Source organism: Callorhinus ursinus, unplaced genomic scaffold (assembly GCF_003265705.2).
Source record: "Callorhinus ursinus isolate GAN/ISIS: 27379988/994484 unplaced genomic scaffold, GSC_fseal_2.0 scaffold22, whole genome shotgun sequence".
NCBI classification, from domain to species: Eukaryota; Metazoa; Chordata; class Mammalia; order Carnivora; family Otariidae; genus Callorhinus; species Callorhinus ursinus.
The window spans coordinates 10,547,625-10,550,518 of NW_027397084.1; positions in this window are offsets into that span (position 1 = coordinate 10,547,625).

Genomic DNA, 2,894 nt, shown 5'->3' on the forward strand with positions numbered 1-2,894 from the left:
CTTTTAAGACCCTTTGCCAGCCCTCAGCGTCAGCTTCAAGTCCAGAACTAAAGTAAATTGAAACAGAAAAAAACTTTTCCATACTTCCAGAACAGTTAAATCTTTCACAATCACGGCTCAACCTGAAATACTCCTGAGTTGTTACCATAGTTGTACTTTTTCTAAATTTCTTCAAACACACGCAGATCAGCAAGTTCAAAGAGGTCCTAAACAAAAAAGGAAGAAAGAGAGAGAAGGGAAGGAAGAAAATAAAAGAAAAAAAAAATCCCCCATGAAGGAATACCAGGAGAAAACAGAATGTGGCCTTGAGGAGAGGTAGGTTGGCAGCTTTAGGAACTTGACCTCGTTGTGCATACTGTACACGTTGGCTGGGGAAGACAGCCTTGTCGGGCATGAGGAGATGGACTGGGGGTGGGATATGCCAGTAACAGGAACCCCACCTTCACCCCTCCTCCAATGGTATATGTCCCATTCCAGGCATAGCACATTTCTACAGGCCTAGCTTGCAGCAGGACAACTGGATCCCAGTGAGATTGAGTAGCTCCCCCTCACCCATGGGTGTGAAGTAATTCACCCATCCCAGCAGGATATCCCCATTACAAACTCCAGTAGATACTGCCTTTCCCAGGCATGATGGGGCTCACTGTTCTCAGCAGCATAGCACCTGAGTCTACGATGGAGACTCAGGGCGATGGATGTTTTCCATGACTTCCATGCCTTTATGGTATTGGGTACCTCGGCAGGGATCTAAAGTCTGGCATATGAGCAACACGTCCTACTGGGTAATCATTCAAATGTATTAAAGTCTGGGACAGTACTTCAATCCACCAGGCGAAGGTGGTTTTACCTGTTAATAATTTAATCTGCTGCTTTAATAACCCATTTGTCCTTTCCACAACTCTGCTGCTTGCGGGTTATAGGGGAGATGGACCCTCCATTCAATGTCATGTTCTTTTGCCCCATCTTGTATATCACGACCTTTAGAACATGACCTCCTCTCATTGTCTATTCAACAAGGGTTTCTGTACAGGGCACTTAGCTTCTCTAATCCCCCAGTAGCAACAGTCTGGTTTGCACAGTGACTAGAGAAGCTCGGGTTAAATCAGATGCAGTGTCCACACAAACCAAGGCATATTTAAAATCCTCACTCACACGGAGGCTGACCAATATGATCAAGGTACCAATCCCTCACCAGTTGGGAACTCTGGTGGTGGACCGCCACCCATTTTAACAGTGGCCTTAGACATTGTTTGGAAGACACAGAACATGTTGTTACTGTATTAACCAAGTCACTATATTTCAAGGGCCATCTGGCTTCCTTGGCAAAACACCGTCCCACCCAGCACTGTGGTGGCCACTCTTTCTATGCACTCAGTCTGCTATATCTACTGAAGAGTCAGTTGCTAGTGCTTGTATCCACGCAAGGGCATCAGCTTCCTGATTGAATAAAAGACCTCTAAACCCCTAAAATCCCTACAAAGATGCATATCTCCTTTATGTTCTTAGGGTTTGGAGAAGTTTGCATCTTCTCAAACACAACTTCGGGGACAACATGCATCTTACCTGACTCCCAAAACTTTATGGCAGTGCCTGGGCCTTGAATTTTCTGTGGGTTCATGGCACGTCTTCTCCCTCACAGATGTTCCAGCAAAGTCTGCAGGGTGTTGTCCTGCAACAAAAGCAAATATTAACATGTGAACCTTACATCATCAACGTAATGGGTCCATGCAGGGAAGGAGAACAGGGACACATCTTAAGCTATCATCACATGACCTACTGTGAGGCTATGCAGGTAGCCTTGGGGAGACACTTGAAAGGTTCAGTAGTGTCCCTCCCCTATGAAGGCAAATTGATCGTAATTATCAGAGTCTTTTCCATGAACCTCCTTGAAGAGGAAGCACTTCTGCAGAAATGCTTTTTGCCAAAGCACCAGAGTAAAGCAATAACTATCTGCAAATAACAAAGGACTTAAAAACAGCCATGGTTAAGGATCTGATGAGAGTTCCTTATACTGCAATTGACAAGGGAATTTGGTTATTTCTTTGACATACATTTCCAAATGATGACTGACACCATGATACTGGGGCATATCAGATTTAGGAATTTCATACAAATATACTCTAAAGAAAGTCTACATTGCTCCTTATTTGACAATGCTTCCTGTGAAATTTAACATATACAAAAAGTCACATAGCTGTAAAACAAACAAACAAAAAAACTTAGCTCTTTTAATAGAGAATACTCAGTATCTTAAACAATCAAAGACTGGATAAAGACAAAATACTGAGTCTTTGTTTCCTAGGTAGATTCCATTAAAGGTAAAGAAAAACCTTGTTTACAATTTCTTATCGAGCAGACCAATAGTCTGAGAAAACTTTATCTTTTTTTTTAAGATTTTATTTATTTTATTTGTCAGAGAGAGAGAGAGCACAAGCAGGGGGAGCAGCAGGCAGAGGGAGAAGCAGGTTTCCTGCTGAGCAAGGAGCCCCATGCGGGACTCGATCCCAGGCCCCTGGGATCATGACCTGAGCTGAAGGCAGATGCTTAACGGGCTGAGCCAACCAGGCATCCCACTTTGTCCTTTTAACAGAGAAAAAAACCAAATTCTAATTTTGCACCAATATGCATTTGATATTAAAACTCTCTTTTTTTCCTTCTTACACAAATCCATTCCAATTTTAGCTTAACTGCACATAAAATTCCTTTCTCAATCTTCTTTTTCCACAAACCATCTGCAAATTTCTATATCCATTCAGCTTTTGTCCTATATATTTTTTCCATCCTGGAACAATCATTTTACTTTAGGGCAAAATTATTTTCTTTTTTCCCTTACAGGAAGAAAGAAAAGAAAAGAAAAGAAAGAAAGAAGGAAAGAAAGAAAGAAAGGAAGGAAG